A 23,239-nucleotide genomic window follows, 5' to 3' on the forward strand; every position below is an offset into this window, starting at 1 on the left:
AGTCTTCGTTGGTATTCGTATGTCTGTATATGAGTAGAGGGGCTTGTTTATTTCAGTACCCAAAACATGGCATTAAACCTCTCGGAGGTAGAGTTATACATGTTTTTGGACATTTCTCTTGTTACATGGGATCTGAGGTATTGCCCCAGCCCCAGTTAGTATAAATTTTTTCTCGACATGGATATACACACTATTCTACAGAGCAGATTATATTCAAATTCAATTCATTCCTTTGACACAACTTCTGGTTTCCTGAAAATAGTTCATGTCAAAGTTAAATTCCAAAGCAAACATTTTAATATCTAAAGAAATTAGTGAGGTTATCAAAGAATTTATTTTATTCAACAAATATCTGTCTAACAGTCTTAATAACAGTGTTGGGAGGAATTTCAAAACACCATTCCTTCAAGACAAATTTCTGTGCACTTACTAAAACATCCATTTGGGGGGTGCAAGATGCATGTGGCATGAACAATTAATTGACCTGAGTTCAGAGTCTTTTCAAATGCTGGCAATTATACAAAATAAGGTTAATTGGGCAATGAATAACTTAAGAGTTTGATGTGTAGGAGACTGCATTTTTATACATATGCAAAGAATTGATGTCATCCAAGACATGCATACATTTATAATATTTGAACTGGTGAGAAGCTGATGAAAGCAGAGAATGTAACAATGTGCTGAAGAATCCATTCGAGTATCAGTTTTGAAAATTAACCAAGTGCTTCCTGACAGGAGCCTGATATGGATGTCTCCTGAGAGACTCGGCCAGAGCCTTACTGATACAGATGAGGATGCTTGCAGCAAACTATCAGACTGAGCACAGGAATCCCAATGGAGGAATTAGAAAAAGAACTGAAGAAGCTAGAGGCCTTTGCAACCCCATAGGAAGAACAATAATATCAACCAACTAGACTCCCCCCCAGAGCTCCCAGGCACTAAACCACCAACCAAAGGGTATACATGGAAGGACCCATGACTCCAACCACAAATGTAGCAGAGGAGGGCATTGTCTGTTACTAATAGGAGGAGATCCCATAGTTTTGTAGAGGCCTGTTTCCCCAGTATAGGGGAATTCTAGGGTGTTGAAGGGGGAGCAGGTGGGTGTGGGTAAGAGTGAGAGCATCTTTATAGAAGCAGGTGAATGGTAGAAGGGGAAGGGAGAGGGGAGAAGTATAAATACATAAAATATCTAATAAAACTACCAAAATACATAAAAATAATTAAAGATAAATCACAAAAAATTCAAGGTATTTATAGAACACATTTAGTTTCATCCCTACCATGGGCTGTTGTACATTTTCATAATTTTTAATCCAATAGAGAAAGATTTAATGATAGTCCAAAGGAAAATTATATCAATTTCTCTATTTTATTGGTGGAGGTAGCTAACATTGATCTTTGACCGACATAAAACGCAAACCACACACACACACACACACACACACACACACACACACAGAGACACAGACACAGACACACACACACACACACACACACACACACACACACGCATATACAATGTAAACAGTCCCACACCCAAGCCACTTATCCTCCCATGTACCAGTTTTACTACTGGCAATACCAGTCAGGTGCTTTGCCTATATATCTGTGCGATTTCCACAGTCCTGTCTTTTAACTTATTTTCAGCTGTTTGGGACTTTTACCAAAAATATTTGAATTTAATCCAATATATGTCGTAAAAGCTGCAAATATATATCTTGGCTAGAATGCTAGTTTCACAGTTAAAAAATAATTACCATCATGTTTTCCAATTTCATTATTCTCAATGGTTTTTATGTGAATCTTCTATCAAATGAAATCCTTATATTTATGTTTGATGATCTCTTGTCTTTTAAAACATGTCTGCACTTAACTCTGATTTTTCACATTTAATTATTTAGAAAATAATGAGCTGTTTGTCCTGAGTAATTTCCATAATCTAAATATTGATGAGTTGCTCACAACTCATATTTATCTGTCTCATATTTATCTCATAAAGCTGTTGATTGGATAGACCTAACCACAATTGCAGTCCTAAAATACTATATTCAGCATAAATCTCAATCACCATAGATAAAATCAAAACCAAATTTAAAAATATTTATCCCAAAATCCAGCCCTACACAAAATAGAAGGAAAACTGCTACTCAAGAAGGATATCTACATCGAATACCACCAACCAACCAACCAAACAAACAAACCAACAAACAAAACTGAAACCAAAAACACCCCACAGGCAATAAATAATTCCATACCAATAAAAACAAGGCAAGCACACGCATGCGCACGTGCACACATACACACACCACCAACAGTAAAATAGGAGGAAGTAAAAATCATTGGTTATTCATATGTCTCAATATTAATGGAATCAGTCCCTCAATAAAAAGTAACAGACTAACAGAATAAATTCAAAAACAGGATCCATCATTGGGCAGCATACAAGAAACACACCTAAGCAATAATGATAGACATTGCCTTGGAGAAAAAGGCTGGAAAAAAAGTTTTCCATGAAAATTAACTCAAGAAGCAAGCTAGGTTAGCCATTTTAATATGTAATAAAATAGTGTTTCCAACAAAATTAAAAAAGAAAAAGGAACAGTTCATATGCGTTCAAGGAAAAATCTACAAAGATGATGTGCCAATTCTAATAATCTATGCCCCAAACACAAAGGCAATCACATTAACAAAAAAAAATTGCTAAAGTTTAAATTGCACAACAAAACCTAAACATTAATAGTGAGAAACTTCAACACCCCTCTCTCACCAATTGATAGGTTATCCAGACTAATCTAAATAGAGTAATAATGAAACTAATAGGCATTGTTAATCAAATGGCCTTAATAGACATCTATAGAACAAAACCCAACACAAAATATTATACTTTCTCCTCAGCACCTCATGGATCCTTCAGCAAAGCTGACCATGTAGTCTGTTACAAGTATACAAGTCATTCTCAACAGATAACAAGAACATTGAAACAATGCCTTGTATCTTATCAGACCATCAGGGATTAAAGCTGGACTTCAACAGCACACACACTGGAAAGCCTACACACTCATGGAAATTGAACAATTTTCTACTCAACAACCTCTGGGTCAGGGATGAAATAAAGAAAGAAATTAAACACATTCTAGAACTTCATGAAAATAATACCCATATATATGGGACATGATAAAAGAGTCCTAAGAGAGAATTTCATAGCTCTAAGTGCCTATATAAAGAAATTAGTAAGCTCTCATAAGAGGAATTTAAAACTACACCTGAAAGCTGTGGAAAGTAAAAAATGAATCAAAGAAAACAAAGAGGAGTAGAATGCAGAAAATAATCAAAATCATACCTGAAATCAGCTATAAAAAACAATAAAAAAATACAAAGCATCAATGAAAGCAGGACCTGATTCTTTGAGAAAATCAACAAGCTATACAAACCCTTAGTCAAACTAACCAAAAGTCATAGAGACAGTAAGCAGATAGACAAAATCAGCAATGAAAAGGGAGGCAACAGTCACCCTAATAACTAAAACACAAGAAGACTCCATAAAGAAAGAATTTTAGACTGATTTACCTTATGAACATTGATTAAAAAAATACTCTCAAACCAAATCCAAGAACACATCAAAGATATCATCCAGCAACAACAATGTGTTTTCATCCCAGTGTAATCAGGAATGGCTCAATATGTGAAAATCCATCAATGCAAGCTACCATATAAACACACTGAAAGGAAAAAAAATGTATTTATCTAATTAAATGCTAAAAAAATCCTTTGATAAAATCCAACACCTCTTCATGTTAAAGGTACTAGAGAAAAAGGGATACAAGGAACATACTAAACATAAACAAAACAATATTCAGCAAGTCAGCAACCAGCATGGAAATAAATGGACAGAATCCTAAAGCATTTTCACTAAAATCAGGGACAAGACAAGGCTTCCCACTCTCTGTCTATTCTATGTAGTCTTTGAAGTTAAGCCAGGGCAATAAAAACAAAAGAATATCAATGGAATACAAATTAGAACCGAAGAAATCAAAGTATCACTATTTGAAGATGATATGATAATACACATAAGTGACCCCAAAATTTTACAAGAAATCTCTATAGTGGATAAACACCTTTAGCAAAGTGGCTAAATAAAAAAAATATTAACTCAAAGAAATCAGTATCCTTTCTACATCCTGTATACAAATGATGATTGGGCTGCGAAAGAATTTAGGCAAACAACACCCTTTAAAATAGCCATGAATAATGTAAATATATTGATGTAACTCTAACCAAGCAAGTGAAACATCTGTATGACAAGAATTTCAAATATTTGATGAATAACATTGAAGCAATCAAAAGATGAAAAGATCTTCCATGCTCATATATAGGTAGAATTAACATAGTGAAAATGGTCATTGGGCCAAAAGCAATTTACAGACTCAATACCCATCAAAATTCTAACATGCTTTTTATATAGACCTTGAAAGAGCAATTCTCAACTTCATATGGAAAAACAAAATATCCAGGGTAGCAAAAAATCTTGAATAATAAAATAACTTTTGGAGGACTCACCATCCCTGACCTCAAGCCTTACTACAGAGCAATAGTGATAAAAAAAACCCACCAGGTATTGGTACTGAAACCCACAAATTGATCAACAGAATGGAATCAAAGATCCAAAAGTAAATCCACACACCTATCAACACTTGATTTTTTTTATAAAGAAACCAAAAATCACACAATGGAGAATTAAATCACCTTCAACAAATAATGCTGAAACATCTGGGTGTCTATGCGTACAAGAATGAAAATAGATCCATACTTATCACGCATGCCTGAAATTCAAGCAAAAATGGGTCATAGACCTCCACATAAAACTGGATACACTGACTCTCATAGAAGAGAAAGTGGAAATTACTCTTAAAAACATTGGTAAAGATGTGGCCCATACATATACAGCCACCCAATTAGACAAGATGGATGAAGCAAAGAAGTGCAGGCCGACAGGAACCGGATTTGATCTCTCCTGAGAGACACAGCCAGAATACAGCAAATACATAGGCGAATGCCAGCTACTGAACTGAGAACGGGACCCCCGTTGAAGGAATCAGAGAAAGGACTGGAAGAGCTTGAAGGGGCCTGAGACCCCATATGTACAACAATGCCAACCAACCAGAGCTTCCAGGGACTAAGCCACTACCCAAAGACTATACATGGACTGACCCTGGGCTCTAACCTCATAGGTAGCAATGAATATCCTAGTAAGAGCACCAGTGGAAGGGGAAGCCCTTGGTCCTGCTAAGACTGAACCCCCAGTGAATGTGATTGTTGCAGGGCGGGCAGTAATGGGGGGAGGATGGAGAGGGGAGCATCCATAGAGAAGGGGAGAGGGAGGGGTTTGGAGGATGTTGGCCCAGAAACCGGGAAAGGGAATAACATTTGAAATGTAAATAAGAAATACTCAAGTTAATAAAGAAAAAACGGAAAAAAAATGGCAAAGACAATTTCCTGAACAGCACACCAATGGCTGAGGCTCTAAGAACAACAATTGGTAAAATAGACTGCATAAAACTGAAAAGCTTCTGTAAGGCAAAGGACACGGTCAATAAGACAAATCCACAGCCTGCAGACTGGGAAAGGATCTTAAACAACTGTACATCTGACAGAGGGATTATACCCAAAACTTACAAAGAACTCAAGAAGTTAGACATCAACAACTCAAATAATCCAATTAAAAATGTGGTACCGGGAAAGGAAATAACAATTGAAATGTAAATAAGAAATACTCAAGTTAATAAAGATGGAAAAAAATGTGGTACAGAACTGAACAGAGAATTCTCAACAAAGGAATCTCAAATGGCCAAAAAGCAAATGGAAATGCTCAGTCTTTAGTCATCAGGGAAATGCAAGTCAAGACAATTCTGAGGTCCATCTTACAACAGTAAGAACTGCTAAGATAAAAAACTCAAGGGAGACGACAGTTAGCAAGCATGTGGATGAGTGGGAACACTTCTTCATGGCTGGAGTGCAAATTTGTACAACTTTGGAAATCTATTTGGTAGTTTCTCTGAAAACTGAAAATAGTTTTACCTCAAGAACCCAATATACGGCTCCTGAGTATACATACCCAAATCTGCTCCAACATCCCACAAAGACACTTGCTCAACTCTTTTCATATCAGCTTTACTCATAATAATCTGAAACTGAAAAAAAAGCTAGATGTTCCTCAACTAGATAAAGAAATTGTATGCAACAGAATGCCATTCATCTATTGAAAACTAAGACATCATGAATTTTCAGGCAAATGGATAGAACTTGAGAATATTTTCCTGAATGATGTAGCTCAGTCAATTCCAAACACATGCCCGATATGTATGTATTCAACCCAAAATTTATCCTGTCTAAAGAAAAATCAGGCACAGTGGATAGAGCAGTGACTCAGGGAATTGCCAACCAATAACTGGTCCAACTTGACACCCATCCCGTGGGCAAGCACAAACCACTGACACTATTATTAATGATACTCTATTATACTTGCAGACAGGATCAAGTAGTCATCTGAATGGCTCTATCCAGCAGCTTACAGATAGAGACACCCAGGGCCAAACAGTGGTTAGAACTTGGGGACTCGTATGGAAGAATAGGAGAAATGACTGTAGGTACTGAAGGAAATAGGAATTCTACAGGGAGACCAGAAGAACCTACTAACCTTGACCTTGGAGCTCTTAGTGTCTGAACTACCACTCAAAGAATATGAGTGGCCTGGACTAGGTCTCCCCCACATATGTAGCAGATGTGCAGCTTGCTCCTGAACAACTGGAGCAGAGGCTTTCACAAAAACTGTTGCCTGTACATGAGATATGTTTTTCCAGCTGGATTGCCTTGTCTGGCCTCAGCGGAACAGGAAATGCCTACCTTTACAGAGACTTAAAGTGTTGGCGGCGAGGAAGATACCAAGGGTAGGGGACCCACCTTCTCAATGGAAGAAGAGAGAGGAACTGAGGACGATTATGGGAGGAGGTGACTGTGAGAGGTCAGTGAGTGGAATATCAAATGAAAAAGTTAAAAATAAATAAATAAGAGAAGTAGTTTGCTATCTTAGAAGAACAAAAACTAAGCAAACCATGGAGAGTGAGAAACCAAGCTGCTTTATTCCATGGACTGCGCTTTCATTTTTACCTCCAAGTTCCTGCCTTTTATTCCGTCCCTGTGTCCCCTTAATAATGAAATTCTTAGGCAAACGGTTGGAACTTGAAAATATCATCCTGAGTGATGTATTCCAGTCAGAAAAAAACACACATGATATGCACTCACTGATAAGTGGATGTTAGTCCAAAAGCTCAGATACACAACCACATTAAGATCAAGAAGGAAGACCAAAGTGTAGGTACTTCAGTCTTTCTTAGGAGGGTGAAAAAATAGTCACAGGAGAAAATATGGAGACCACTTGTATAGCAGAGACTGATGGAAAGGTCACCCAGAGACTGCCTCATCTGAAGGATCCATCCCATATACAACCACCAAACCTAGACAATATTGTGGATGTCAAGAAGTGTATGCTGACAGGAACCTGAGATAGCTGTCTCCTGAGAGGCTCTGCCAGAGCCTGACAAATACAGAGGCTGATGCTCGCAGTCAACCATTTAATGGAGAACAGGTCCCCAATGAAGGAGTCAGAGAAAAGACTGGAGGAGCTGAAGGTGTATGCAACCCCATAAGAAGAAAAGCTATTATCAACCAACCAGGCCCTCCAGAGCTCCCAGAAAACCACCATCCCAAGAGTACACAGGAATGGACCTATGGCTCCAACCACATATGGAGCAGATGATGGCCTTGTTGGGTATCAGTGAGAGGAAAGGCCTTTGGTCCTCTCATATCTTGATGCCCCAGTGTAGGGGAATGTCAGGATGGGGAGGTGGAAGGGAGTGTGTGGGTGGGTGAGGGAGCACCCTCATAGAAGCAGTTGGTGGTGGAGAATGGGATAGCAGGTTTCTGGAGGGGAAACAGGAAAGGGGATAACATCTAAAATGTAAATTAAAATAATCCAATAAAAAAGGAAAAAATAATGAACTGTGTGCTTTAAATAAAATAAATACTCTCCTCTTCAACTTATTTTTCATTATAGTGTTTACCACAGCAATAGAATAGAAATCAGGAAAAGGTGTTTTTGCAGACAGAGTACTGCAAATGGCTAGAAGTTATCTGATGTAATGGAAAGAAAAATGAAAGCATACAATAGAGCTCTGAAGACACACATGGAAAAAGTAAGATGGTGGAAATATCTTTGAAAAATTAGGACACATAAATGTTATGTTTATATGTATGAAATTATAATAATATTATTATATATAATACTTAAATATATATGTAAAGAATTTGTACATGAATGCCCAAAGCAAGAAACATGCAAAAGGAAACCTAGCAAATTCAGTGTTCACCTAGTACTGACTTCTAGGCTTAGCATATGCTTGTACAAGAGTAGTAGAAGGAATAATCCAACACCTGATTTGCAAAAATAAGAAAGAAATATGTTTTCTTTTTATACAAAATATAAACTCCTGAGATGTTATAATGTTAATATGTCTATTTTCACTAAGATGTGGAATTTAGAGGGGAAGGGGGCATGTGGTAGTAAAATAGGTAGTGTTAGGGTTGTAAAGGGAGTAATGAGGAGGGGTACAGGAAAGGCGTTGATACTGAAGGTGTTACCTATGACTAAAATATAGTACATGCACATACAGAAATGTTCTAATATAACTCATTGCTTTGTGCATCTAATTCACACTAGTTATTCAGCCTACAAAAATCAATACACATAAATTAATACCATATCTAGATATCAATAATAACTATTTGCACAGAGAAATAAAAGCTGATATCATCTACCAATAACAGTGGTTCACAACCTTACTAGTATCGTAATATTGAATACAGTTCCTCATGTGGTAGTGCCCCCAGCCCAAAAAATAATATTTTTGTCTTTGTTACTTCATAACTTCAATTTTTTTACTGGTATAAATTATAATGTAAATATTTTGGGATGTAGAAGCTAGCCAAATGGGGTTGGAATAAACACATTTAGAACCACTGATCTAACGGAATCAAGTAGGTAGGAAATTGAGAATTGATTTTTCAAGGAAATGAAAAGTTTTGTACAAAATATTTGTAAATTTGGACCCAGTGCTGGAGCAACAGAGACAAGAGGGTCTTTAATCCTCACCTACCAGTCAGTTTAGCTGAGTGAGTTGGAAATTTCTGGTTTCTTTGCTGTCTCATCCTCTCATGTAATATTTTTCTGGAAACTGTTTTATGAGAGCTTGTTTTCCTGAAGCAGACACGTGGGAGGATGTTTTGCTGAGAATGGACACGTGCTAGTTTTCTGGAAGCTGCCTGGGAAAAGGGCATGTGATGTTTTGCTAGAGTGGATTCTTAAGAGTACATGTGATGTTTGGAAAAGGTATGAGACTAATCCAACAGATGGGGACACTGCAGTAGCAACATTGGTCAGTCTTGTCATTCTTGGTTGGTCTACATTTGGGCTTTCCTCAAGGTGACCTTTGCTGATGACCAGCTATGGCATTGTTTTTCTTTTTCTTTTACTTTTTCTTTCTTCACTGAACACCTTTTGTCATGACTTTGTTGGGAAAATGCACCAAATAACTTCTCATTGAATTCCTGGGGATTCTTGTTGCTGACTCAGGCAGATTGGAAGAGCCTTGTGGTTTCTTCTGGGTTGAACTGCAGTTGCCGATGAATCCTGTGAATTGAACTGCTGATAGCCTGACATCGAAGATTGGAATTACCCTGAAGGCCATTGGATGAAGTGCTCTGCAGTGGGGAAGGGGAAGTTGTAGCGTCCACCTCCACTGGAGGGACAGGACATCAAGTGGAGGGATAGGGTTGCCATCCCACAGTCCAAAGCTTCTAATCCAGAATTGCTGCTGTCTGAAGGAACTGCAAAGACAAAAATGGAGTAGATCACAAGAGAAAGGTGGTCCAAAGACAGACACAAATTGGGATCCAAGAGAAGGTCCCGGGGCCTAACACTATTACTGATGCTGTGATGTGCACACACATAGGAACCTAATATGGCTGCCCTCTGAAAGGCCCAATAGGCAGCTGAAATAGTCAGGTGCAGATACTTCTACCCATCCAATGGACAGAAGTCAGGGATCCCGGTGGATGAATTGGGGAAAATTTGGAAAAGTTGAGGAGGACAGCCTCATGAAGAAGACTAGCAGTCTCCTCATGAACCACTGAGATTTCTCAGACACTGGGTCACCAACTAGGCAGCATACACCAGCTGATATGAGTCCCCCATCTCCCAACACAAATATAGAAGAGGACTGCCTGGTGTGGCCTCAGTGAGAGAAGATGCACCTAACCCTTGGGAGACTTGAGACCCTACGGAGTGAGGAGGTCTGGTAAGGTAAGGGTGGGCAGATAGGAATATCCTCTGGGAGTGGGGGTGGATAGGGCTGGGGAGTGGTCAGGGAGCAGACCTGGACGGGAATGAAAACTGGACTGTGAAAAGGATTTGATGATGATGATGATGATGGTGGTGGTGGTGGTGGTGGTGATGATGATGATGATGATTTTGGGAACGACAACAATGAAGATGAACTGTTTCTCCCTATTGCACCCCAAATGTTGCCCCTCTAGAAAACCCTTGCAGGATTCTTCTCCCCACACCCAGCCCTTTCCATTGCCTCTGAGAAGGTTTCCTACACCATATCCTTGCTCCTTGGGGCATTTCTACTGCCATTGAGGCAGACAAGGCAGCTCTCTGCGATTTAATATGTACCAGGGGCCTCAGACCAGTCAGTGTATACATTTTGGTTGATAGATCAAGTCCATACCCCCTTTTGATCTATAAACCTTTCTTTTCAACCTTCTCTGGTAGGTGTTGGATTAGAAGAAAGGATTGTGTAAAGTCTAAGTCTAAAGGAAAGCCTATAGCTGAACTTGTGAATAGAAACCCTGTCTATAAATAAATGAATACATAACATGCAGAGAGATAGTGTAAGACACTGAAGTCAACCCCTGATGTCTGCAGGTTCAGGCAAGCTTCTGTGTACCCTTGCCATTCACATATGCTACAAATATGCCCACACAAAAACCAAAACTAAACAGTAAGACATACTCAAAATTATTTAAAGAAATTAATCCAAATGGACAAATGATGAAACTCTATGAATAAAATAGCATTACATCTTTAGGGTTTTTATTTTGTCAGTAGAACCTATGACATAACAATAAAAGAATGACTAACTAGAAATAAAAAAAGAAAACTACTCTATCACAAAAAATCATTGCACATCAACAGACAAAGTAGAGATTATTAGAAAACACTTGTGTAACATGTATTTAATAAGCATTTGTTACTAGGAAGACATGAGGAACTTGAATGTTTGTTTATTGATGACATATTTTTATTAATTATTTATTTACATCCCAAATGTCCCCCCTTTCCAGTCCCCCCTGGCAGAGTTCTTCTCCCCATCCCTCCTTTCCCTTCAACTCTTAGATGGTGGTCTCCCCCATATCCTCCCTCCCTGGGGCATCCTGTCTCCACAGGATTAAGCAATCCATTTCCATTGAGACAAAACAAGGCATCCCTCTTTTATAAATGTGGCATGGGGCTCAGACCAGCATGTAAGCTTTTTTTTGGTGGCTCTGGGAGCTCCTAAGGGTCCAGGTTAGTTAATATTCTTGGTCTTCTTATGGGGTTGCCATTTTTTCAGTTCCTTCAATCGTTCCCCTAACTCTTCCTTAGGAGTCTCAAAATGCTTGACTGTGAGTATCTGCATCTGTCTCATTCAGCTGCTGGTAGAGGCTCTCAAAGGACAGCCATGCTAGATTACTGTCTGCAAGCACAAGATAGCATCAGAAATAGTGTCATGGAGTTGGGTGGGTCACTGGTTGGCCATTTCTTCATAAAAAGAATAGAGATAATTACTTTCAAAAATGGGCGAAAAAAATAAAACTGGAAAGGATAATTCATCACAGAAGATACATAATTGGAAAATATATATTATAAAAACTATCAACCAACCACTTTATCAGATAAAAATGAGATAACATTAGTCATTTTAATCTTTAATAAAGCTATAAAAGAGCATGTTAAATGTTGGCAAGGATACAAAGAAATTACAATACTGTACATCACTGGGAGACATGTAACACTCCATTTCTAAAATATTTCTGGAAATATTTTGTTGTTCGCTCAAAAGTATATTACTTTTATGACACTGTGAGCTAATGCCAGACAGAAAGTATTTAAGAAACTAAGAAATTATTTTTGGCTCATTGTTTCTGAGAGGATTTTGGTCTACGATGATAAGTAGATCATGACAGGAAATGATTAGCTCATGGCAGTGAACACAGTGAACATGTGGAAGTTTCCTTACAGGTAGGTAGACAAGCAGCCTGAAAAAAAAAGATGTCTATAAACTGTCAAGATCCAGCCCTGGCCATCCACTACCTGCTTATCCCAGCCACATGACACATTAAGTTTCCCAGGACTTCAATTAGTACCATCTGCTGAAGACTGCATGTTGAAACACATGCCTGTGGGGGTATTTCTGATTAAAGCACACTCAAAATCAATAATAAAATCATGGCTGCTGCCAGAAAAAATCCTCCTGGGCATATAAACAAAGAATTAGAGTGGGGTGCTTAGAAATTTGTGGGTCTATATCCATTGCAGCCATTATTCACAACATCCCAAAGTATAAATACACATATGCATGTAATAACATTGGTGAAAAGAAACTATAAATTTGAAGGAGAACAGGCAGGGTTATATGGGAAAGATTAGAGTGAAGAAAGAGAAAAATAAGCATTTTAATTAAATCATAATATCAAGAGCAAACAAGAAAAGAACCAGAGATACAGCACTTGCTGACCACGTGCAACAACATAGGATCAATCTGAAATACAGCTAAACTAAAAAGTAAATGTAATAAAAGCATATTTCGATGTTTCCCTCATATGGTATGTGAGAAATAAAAATAAAGAAAGCACAAACTGCTGGACGTATTTGTAAGCTCACAAGTCAGCCTAATTATGTTATGTTAAAATCTAGGATGCTTGCTAGTTATAAATAATTAGGGAGGATTCTTGACTTTAGTTCTTTACCTGTGCCATACAGTTTACAAAAGAATTCTGTACAGGAGTTATTTTGCGGGTGGTGGTGGTGTTAGAATGAAAAGGCACGCATGTAACATTTAAGAAAGTACATGCTATGCTAAAAAAAATTGCTAGCAATTATTATACTTTCAACATTGCCACAAAGTGTGTTTTAGAACTTTGTCAAAATATTCAGAATGATATGCCTACACTAGATTTCAAGTGAAAAATCTATTAATATAGTTATGTTTATCAAGTTAACAACATTTTATAAAGTGTTTGTATCTCCTGGAAGAACTTCTACCATCGTCAAATTTTAACTTTTAATACCATGACAACAAAGTGTCTATGCTTTCTGGAACCTTGTGAATTATCTTACCATTGCCATATAATTTCAATGGTCAACTTTTAGGAAGTGCAAGTTAATTTCCTAATTTTATGACACATACAGAACAAAAATTAAATGATGTAGTATGAAACAAAATTTAACCATCAAATTAAAAAAGAGACATTGAAAATCTTTACGCCTTGAAGCACCAACCTATTGTTAAGTAGACAGACAGAAAAATAGCGCAGAAATTGCCACACTTTTTTCATGCAGTTTGGAATGGTCTTTTAGACAGCTACCTCATCGGCACACATGGCAGATGCACTCTGAGAGACTGAGCCATTTAACAACCTGCTGGGTCACGGATGCACAAATCTTAATAATTGCAGAGTGTAATCTTCCCAAACACCAAATTCCAGTGTTAATTACATTTTTGTTCTATAATTTATATATTTTAAGACACTCAAATGGTTGACCGTTTAACCACAAGACATTAATTTATTTTTTATCTATGTATGATAAATCTCTCAAAATAAAGGGTTATTTTTGTAAAACAGTAGATTGCTTCAGAGCTGTTTGTAAAAGTTAGTAGTTTTATGTATTTTCTTGAGCAAGTATAATATATGCTATATAGTGGGGTTACTTTTGGCAGTTTTAAAGAAACTTGGTCTAAATGATGAAAACGAGCTATATTTTCAGTATCATGATTTTACAAAGAATAAGAGAGTCAGACAGAGCAGTTGACTGTTTCCCAAGTAGTCTTCATACTCACTAATTAAAACAGCATTCATAATTAGAAGTTAAAAATGCTGTCCTACGAAACTTGATGAACATTCAGATCACTTTATTAACATGATCTGCTATGGAAGAACAACACATTTTCAAAGTAAGATCACTTTAAGATGAATTTCAGTTTTGTAGAATTGCGTTTTAAAGTCTGTGATTATTAATTTGTATTGAAACCACTTCTAAGATAACAAAAATATTTAAATCCATTGGACTTTATCAATTTCAATAGACTAGAATAATTATCCTACAAGCTGAATTTTTACATACTTCTAGAGTGCATTAAACTAAGCTTCCTTTGTCTTTTTCTGCTTGTAATTTTTTGCCAGAATTTTAATTCTGGCATGTTATATTGAGATTATGTCACAAAATAATTAGTGAAAATATCAGTCTATTACTTTATCAAAACATCCCAAGGCTTTGATTTTTCCCAAGACCTCTATCTATTCTGTCATAACAAAGTCACTCTCTTTCAAAGTGAATGTACTCTCAACATTCTTGCCAATGTTTTCCTTAAATATAAACTGGTCTAAATCTGCCTGCTTTATTTGTCTAATAGTTTTTCTGTCAGACACTGAAATGTTCCTTTCTTTATTTGCATTTGAAAAAATACATTTTTCACTATTAAAATTTCCAAATGTAGCATGTCCAAGATTTTGAGCTTATAATAAAAAGAAGGGTAACAGCTATTTTCCGTATAGTAATATATGTAATGATTATTGAGAAAGGAGGACATGTTAGGGTTTCAGTTGTTTAAAACTTGCAAATAGCATAGTAAACATTGCTTTTTGACAGGAATGTAGTTGATATCTAAAATAACAGCAAGAGTTCATTTGATACTACTTTGGGTTTCTAATATTATTCCTAAATGAATTATGTTTTGGAAAAGGTTTGATTGCCTGATAACTAAAAGTTAGGAAGCAAGTATTATAGTGACTATTGCAGAAAACATGTTTTGTGCTAAGCATGGAAAGACATCTTTGAAATCTCCCAGTTTAAAAAAAATGTATTTAAAACTACATTTGTTGTACTTCTGAGGTAGTTAATTTGAATTTATTTGAATGCTGATACTCTACTTTCTTATTACCTCAGTGAGTTGGTTGAGTTTATATTTCTGTCATATTTATTGATACGAATTGCATCATTTTATTTGTTCTCATTTTGATATCTGTTTTTCTAAGCATATCTAAGCAAATACTGTTCCTCTGAAACCTCTGTCAAAATTGCATGTGATAACACAATACTTTGTAAAACAAAGCCCTTTTTCGCTGCCCCTTTGGGGTTCTCACCTTCCTTCTCAAATTCTTCTGAAGATCATAAACCAGATTGCTAATACCTTTGGATTGAACCTGTTTGTAGATAACCATCTTAAAATGTGCTTTACACAACTAATCAAGGGCATTCAGATTCATTCCTCATAGGCACAAAAGCCTTGGGCTATTTGAGTGATGGTGCTTTTAAAGAAATAAATCCTGATTTTCCAAAATTTCTGTTTGTACTGAAATTGACAGGTGGTAATCCTTTATAGCCTACCTCTCTTAAAGTGACTTATGCATCATGTCACTTCTCTCCCCTCAAACCCTTTTTGAGAAAAGGAGAGAGTATTTTTTTCCCAAAATGACTGTATCTTATTTCTACTGACATAGTCTCCTTTTCATCAGTTTATGTCTGTAAAACAGAGAGCACTTAGTCAGAAATAGTATGCAGAAGTATTTCAGGGATTTTTCCTAAAACAGTGTTATAGTAGTTATAAATCTTTCAAACTTAGTATATGAAATTGCTACGCTTTTAGTTCAGTATACATTTTATGTAATCCTAAATGATAACTAAATTATTTAGCTGAAGAAACAAATGAAGTGTAGTAATGTAAATGTTGCAGAATATTAATTACTATTCCACATATCTTCAGTGTTGTGAGATGAAACGGACAGCAGTGATATCAGACATGACAAAATCTATCTGGTTATAGTCTCAGAAGAAGCAGACTTAGGAAGATGAACTACATCTTCTTTGGCAATCTTGTAGAATTATCGATAGGCCTTAGGCTAACTCCATCTTTGTATTTGTAAAGGAAAAACATACTTTCCATGGCAAACGAGAAATGTTTAATTTCCTCTTAGTCTTCCTTTGTCTTCCATTCAGTGTACACCTGAATCCTTCTTTTACCTATTGATTTCTCCCTTTAAATCTTTCTAAATTCCTTGCTTATTACTGTATCTTTCCCAAATACATTCAGTGATAGCTGACACACTTGCTGTAACAAGGTGTATATCTGTGCCTTGTTCTAGTTTATTTCTACAGTGGGGCTAGGCTAGAAATCACAGTGATGTTGAAAAAAAAAAAACCTAACTAACCAACAATAAACCCATGGCGAATATAGACCAATAAACAATAGGTAAAAGGTGTATTTCTAGCATTATGTTATGTTTGCAAAGTGCATAACTGAACACTACTTATAAAATGTGTGGCTGAACGATGGCATTAAATATCCTGTTGCTTGGTGAAATAAGCTACCTATGTGAGGAGTTTATGTACTGATAATTTATACAGGTTATGAAACATTTCAGATCAATGTAAAGAGGAGACACTAAGAAAAAGTTGTCACTGAACAGCCTAAGAACGTAAAATTTTAGAAAATGTTAGGGAATACAAAGGGATCTGATAATTATGTGGGTCTTTTAAAAATTTTTACATTTTATTTTTACATTTTTTTATTCCTCTCCCCCCACCCCATCTCCACAAGGATGTCTCCACCCCACCAACTCCACCAGACCTCTAACCCTAGGTGCATCTTCTCTAACTGAATCCAGATCCTGGAGTCCTCTGCTGTATATGTGTTGGAGGCTTCATCTCAGCTGGTGTATGCTGCCTGGTTGGGGATCCAGTATCTGAGAGATCTCAGGAGTCCAGATTAATTGAGGCTGCTGGTCTTCCATTGGGGTATCCCTTTGTGTGAACGCCTCATAGCCACAATAATGGTATCAAGTCTTTGAACCTCCCCTTGAGCTGGATCCCACTTTGGGCCTGTTGCTCACTAGGCCTTCTTTTCCACAGGCTCTTCTCCATTTCTATCTTTGCATTTCTTTCAGACAGGAGGAATTATGGGTCAGAACTTTGGCTGTAGGATAGCAACCTCATCCCTTAATTGATGCCCCATCTTTTTGCTGGAGTTCGGTTCAATAAATTCCTTCTCCCCACTGTAGGGCGCTTAACCTAGGATCCTCCCCTCTTTTTAAGTCCCTAAGGTCTTTCTCCTCCCAGGTCTCTGGTACATTCTAGAGTTATGAGTTCTCTTGATTTTTTCCTATTTATTTCATGTATTGGACATTATTAGAACTGCTTATGATTACGTTTTAGAAACATAGTTAAAGGCACCCCAGCTGCCACCTATCAGCATTCAGCCAGAGAATGACATTGAACTTCGTATCCTTGTGTTGTCCCAGTTTGAGAGCTGGAACTACAGGAATATGTCATTATGCCATACTCTCCTTTTATATTGTTCTTCAACTTTTCTTCCTTTATAAAATTTGATACATATTTGTAAATCATTTATAACATTGTCTTAAAAATAGGACTTTACTACTCAGCTACCCATGATGTCACAGGATGAATCTATTCTTTATGGATAAATCCCATTTTGCTAGCCAAATATGACTGAAAGAAGAAAATCATGTCTGTGCCTACAGAGAAGCGAGGACCGAGATGTCTTTAATCAGGGAACACACATGATATTTATAAAGCTCCATAGACAAATCAGTAACTACTATGTAGATAGAACTTGCAACAACATCTGAGTGTACTTTTTATATTTTAGCTGCCTCCTAATTTTTAATGTCAATGAGCCACACATATTTTGAAATGAGCTAAGAATAAGAACTCTCCAATGTTTGAAAAATGCAAAGAAACTGTGTCTATGTAGACAGAAGTGCCTTTGTTGCTAGAGTTTGAGACCAGGGCTTTATATATGCCAATCATGTGCTTCAGAACCTGAACTACCACTCAAGCCTCAGAAAAGGACACTTTAACATTATTATTCACTTAGAAAAACATTCTGTTAATATTAGGAAGGTCGTTCAAAGCACTGTTGCCAGATAAGTCCTCCAGCATCTTGATCAGATTTGATTTGACTGTCCCTTGCACTTTCATGGCCCTGTTGAACTTGACCCCCTATTCAGGTGGAATTTCAAAAGGGAGGCTGCTGAACTCAGCAGTGTGAATCTTGGAACCTGCAGACTGGATAATTCAATCCAAGACAGCCTCTCAAAGTAATATTTGTCTTTAGTAGACAAGGCAGTGACAAGAATATTTCCATATTTGAAGTATGTTTCAAAATGCCCTTTTCTACAATTTTAGTTTCTAAGACTTTTAACCAGCTTTCTTAACACAAAAATAAACATTTTTTCTAGGTGTTTTTAAGAAGAAAAAAGTTATATGCATGCCATTGCCATGGATTTATTCCTAGCTATTTGAAGTTTATTGAGAAGTTTATAACACTTAAGATGGCTTATCAAGAATAATGCCAAGCTAATACATATTTCCTTTTTGTGTATAAAATCTCCTTAAAATATAATTCTCTAAATTCTACCCAGCTCACTTGCACCTCTACCATGATGGTCGGCTTTACTGTGCTGCCCAGGTAAGGTACAGGACCTTATTTTAAGAATGCTGCAGCAAATGAGGGGCAGAGAATGTTCTTCTTCTCTGATCAACCCGGTGGCCAGCTCTCCAGCTCTCCATGGGTGGGAAGAGGAAAGAAGTTGGCTCATCTCTTCATGACTCATGGAACCACACGGCAGAAAAGTATCAGGACTAACTCTCCCACTCTTACACCTTGGAGAGGCTTACTAATTATTCCCACCAGGGTCAGCTCTACTCTGCTGCCCAGGTGAGGCACAGGGACAGTTCTCTAATGCTACGTCTAGTGAAGGATAGAGATGGCTTTCCTTCTCTCATCATCCTGGGGCTTCCCACAAGATGCCAGTGGTGAGAGGCAAAGGGAAAAGAGGATATCTCATCTTTTCACACCACCACATGGGAGTTATTTGGTTTGGCCAACTCTCTCACACTTGTTCTTTCGGTTACCTTACATACTATTCCTGCAATATGAAGGAATATTGCTGAGAACTTCAGCAAGCTAGAGGCAGGTCGTGTGTCCTATTCCTATGCCCTTACGTATTGCTCTCCAGCCATGCCCAAGTGAAGGGCAGGGCTAGGTCTGTACAGCCCTCAGACATCAATATGTCTCTGGACATTAGTCCAGACCTGGGCCATCCATTGTTTTTTTGGTAGCAACAGACTGATGCATGGCCATTTACCCAGACATGGTGCCCAGTGACAGCACAGGAGAAGGGCCCTTCATAGTCACAGGTGGTATCACCAGTTATGAACATCAGGTTCTTCCACACTATCCTCGAATCCCCATTCTGCTTCTCTTCATTGCGCCCACATCCTTCTGCTTCTCTTTCTCTTTCATTCCTCTACCACTTACTTGCTCCTCTTAGTGACAACCCTATTCTCTGTGTCTGGGATCGTCTCAGGAGAGTTCTCAGGAGTACTATGTCTGTTTTGTGCTTTAAGGGTACCCGACAGGGGTCACCTCAGGCAGGGTCTGCCCCATAGGCCTGCATTACACTAGATTGATGGTCTTCTCAGCCTAGCTCCCTGATTGGGCCTCATGATGCTGGTTTAGTAGTTATCTAGGCTCACTCTTCCCTAGCATTTCCTACTTGCTCCATGTATCTTAGACTTGCTCCTGCTGAGGCACATGATCCATGGTAGGGTTCTTGTAGTCTCTAGCTTGCTCCCATCTTGCGAGGCTCTACAGTCCTGTGCAGTCCTGGACTGGTGGTCATCTGAGGCTTGCTTCTTTAAGGGAATGCTAGGCTACTAATTATTCAAGTGTCCATAGGTCAGAACACTATAGTTATAGCCTTTCTCTTCCCAGCCACATACTGACCCACATGTGACAGAGCAGTGGCACCGGCAATGCCCCTAGAGGCAGGTAACTTTGCTCTTTAGTGATTTTAGATATATTTTATAATTAGGAAACCATATTTTATTCCATTTGAAACAGACTTAATTTCAAATTAATTAAATAATGTGATCTCACTATTTTCAGTTGGAATACAGTACTTTATATAAACAAACCCATTGTGTCTCTACTAAGAAAGAGAGCTAGTAACCAGTGCAGTCTGTATTTATCCATTATTTTACTCCCTGTGAACAACAATTTATTATTTTGTTTCCATGGATACACAATGTATGTTATTGAAGTTTCATTTTTTTTTAGTTTATGGCAAAGACTACAAACATTAGCTCAGTTAAACTAATCCATATTTGTTGTTTTCTTATTCTTTCATAGTGTCTATGATTATACATTAGAATATATGAATTTCAATAAAATGCATGTGACCATGAATTCAAAGAAAAATATTTACCATGCTTCTACTTATTTTGGAATAAAATCATAAGGCATTCGGCCACAAACACAATTCCAAAGATGATTTTTCTGAATAATAGATACATTACTGCAGGCGTGATCTAAATAGTTGGAGTATCATATACTTTTAAAGCCTGATTCTTACTTAAAATTCCACCCTGGGACATTTTTATTAATAAATTACTTTATTAAATACAGAACTTTGAAAATGCAGTGATTAATATTGTCAATCGCATATGACCTAGGAAATTTTTTACAAAAGATAAAGAATGTAGTGATATGTTTTCTGGATAAGAAATAAAACTCCTGTTCAATGAGATAAACACAGAAATCCGTCTTTTCCAAGCTCATTATCTATATGCTAATCTGAATTTTTCTTAAGGCATGTAACTTATATTATTATAGCAAGGTTGACAAAGAAAACTTGCATCCAAAAGAAAGTACAGTTCCAAGAGTATGTTGACTTCCATAAAGAGCCCCTCTATTAAATACATAAATATTTTCCAAACATTACTAAAAAATAAAATGTTTTCATTATTGTCTACCTTATATGGCAAATAACAGAAAGAAAACTAAGGAAAGTATGGTTAGTGTTCTATGGAAAAAGGATGCTGCTGCTGATAGACTGATGTCATAAAAATCTAGAGGTGATAGATCAATAATTAATGTCACATTCAAATATGGAAGTGATTTAAGTCCCACACTGGGTTCTGAGACCAGGCTGAAGTAACCAGGAAGAACAGGGAATGCACAGGGAGCTCCTTCATCTTGCAGGAACAGCAGATTTGAATTACAAGATAGAGGGTGTAAGCATGTACTGATTTCCTAGAAAGGCCATACTAATATATCACAGTCTTAAATCAAGATAAATTTTATTTGTCAGCTCTGGACTCAGACATATGAACAAATGTTGTTGGTACATATCTGCTTCTGCAAGACATTAAAAGGTTCTCTCTAACAATCCCTTTCCTTCTGAATGTGATCGACAGTCTGTATGCACCAAAGTTCAGAGATGCATGGTAACCTTCAGTGTTGTGTTCTCTTCTGTCACTTCTCTTCATGGGGTCACCATCATAGAGGGGTATCAATAATACTGAATAATATCCCCATGAAAGTATGATCTTACTTGGTAGCTTTATCTGCATATTTTCAGACAAGATCACTTTCTCAAGCCCTATGTGTTAAAAATTACATGTATAGTTTTTGGAGGAAGATTTGAACTTATGTTAGGTAGGCAAAGCTCATTTGAAAAAAATAATTTTGTGTTAGGTAGAAATATTAATAAAATATATAAAGTGATTATAATAAAAACTGATGCAAGAAAGGTACAATATATAAGAATTAGCTAGGAAACAAAATATCCTGTGTGTAGCTATGACATCATCTATAGAAAATTCTGAAGTGATTGAAAAGTTCAAAGATTGGGTCAAACTACACAGATATAAAGAAAAGCAGCTTGTTTTGTGTAATTCATATTGTAAAGGTTGTAAGTACAAAATAAAACGGGTAACTATTCATAACAATAAGCTACCATAGCAATGGCAAAAGCAGAAATTTTCTTAGGAGTAGTCATAATAATCAAAGGAACAAAACAATTATCATTTTGCTCATGAAGTCATCACACATTCTAGAGCAACAGAACTTGAAGTAAAGCTGTGAATCAACAAGGTCAGTGCAAGGAACAGTTCAAATTCCAAGATGCAGAACTCTGACTTTAGAATAGGAGTTGTGACAAAAGTGAAGGTGGGTGTTCAATACACATGCCAATTTTTAAAGAAATACTTTATTGGGTTCACAAAGGAATTGCAAGGTGTGAAATTTTAAATTGTAATTATTTGCTTAATCGAAATGTACATTTATGCATTATTGAAAGCAGTTAAAATTGGTTTCCTTTGAAGATAAGTAACCTTTTAATTCCACATGTAAAACCACAGTTCAAGTTGTATGTATATATCTAGTGTATTAATTACCTACACTAAATATATAGTATATACTTCCCCTTAAATAGCGGAATACTTGCCTTGGAATATAGTAAGAAAAAAAGCATATCCTTTTGTCTGAATACAGTAGCATTCGCACTGAATTGAACTCTGTGACTACATCCCACCTTACACTTCTACTTGAACTACATATATACACAGACATACAAACGGTGCACATATATACAAGTTATAGAGCTATTTGCATGAAGCATCTCATAGGATTCTATAGCTAAACAATATTTCATCAGGCATTGATGCCACATTGTATTTATCCATTCTTCCGTAGAGGGCTCCTTCAATTGTGTAAATTGTATAGCTATTATGATTAATTTTTCTTTTTAAAATTGAAAACAGATTCTTTTCTCATACAATACACCATAAACCACCGCTGTCCCAACCCCCCATTCATTCTAGCTCTTTCCCACATCTCCTTTACTCAAGGTCTTCCTCTATTTCCTTCCAGAAAAGAGAGCTCCAAGAGATAACAACCAAACATGACAAAAGAACATTCAAAAAGACAAAGCAAAAGCATACAGAGGCTGGACAAGGCAACCCAAATAGAAGATAAGAGTCCCAAGAGAGGGC

At 37.0% G+C, this 23,239-nt stretch overlaps 1 non-coding gene across 1 annotated transcript; it reads right to left on the reverse strand.

The window, feature by feature from the left end:
• Positions 1-20,107: 20,107 nt before the first annotated feature.
• LOC120097257 (small nucleolar RNA SNORA17) lies at positions 20,108-20,235 on the reverse strand. The gene has a single exon (XR_005494485.1). It is a non-coding gene; the product is annotated as a small nucleolar RNA SNORA17 (small nucleolar RNA).
• Between the last annotated feature and the right edge of the window lie 3,004 nt (positions 20,236-23,239).

This window comes from Rattus norvegicus, chromosome 15 (genome assembly GCF_036323735.1).
Source record: "Rattus norvegicus strain BN/NHsdMcwi chromosome 15, GRCr8, whole genome shotgun sequence".
Lineage (NCBI taxonomy): Eukaryota > Metazoa > Chordata > Mammalia > Rodentia > Muridae > Rattus > Rattus norvegicus.